The following is a 348-nucleotide window of genomic DNA, read 5'->3' on the forward strand; positions in this document are numbered from 1 at the left end:
CGGGGGTGGGGGGGGGGGGGCGGGCTGCCCTCGGGTTTAGGTGCAGTACGAGTCGAGCAAAAGCCATAAAATCCCGGGTTTCCCTTGGCCGGGCTCCACTGCCTCACCCCGTCCCGGGCCACCCGGGCCCTTCGGCTCACAGCGGGTGTCAGCGCAGCCCTTCCCATCCCCGAGACCCTCCTCACCTCACGGGGGAAAGAACCCTGGGTTCCCCGACCCCGCGGTGTCCCGTGCCCGAGACTCACCTCACCCCACCGGGGAGAGACCCCTCGGCCCCTCCGACCCCGCGCCGCCCACTCCCGTCCGCTGAGACTCACCTGACGGGGGAAAAGGCTCTCCCGTGCCCCG

At 71.6% G+C, this 348-nt stretch overlaps 1 protein-coding gene across 3 annotated transcripts in view; it reads right to left on the reverse strand.

Moving 5' to 3' along the window:
• The window catches only part of LOC103615618 (von Willebrand factor A domain-containing protein 3A), a 15,147-nt gene extending 14,805 nt beyond the window's left edge, over window positions 1–342 (reverse strand). For all 3 annotated transcript variants that reach the window (XM_017734174.1, XM_017734173.1, XM_017734171.1), the window contains exon 1: window positions 318–342. The gene's annotated coding sequence lies outside the window, so the exon portion shown is untranslated. The remainder of the gene's footprint in view (window positions 1–317) is intronic.
• Window positions 343–348: the final 6 nt, after the last annotated feature.

This window comes from Corvus brachyrhynchos, unplaced genomic scaffold, assembly GCF_000691975.1.
Source record: "Corvus brachyrhynchos isolate BGI_N302 unplaced genomic scaffold, ASM69197v1 scaffold5, whole genome shotgun sequence".
In the NCBI taxonomy this organism is placed as follows: domain Eukaryota; kingdom Metazoa; phylum Chordata; class Aves; order Passeriformes; family Corvidae; genus Corvus; species Corvus brachyrhynchos.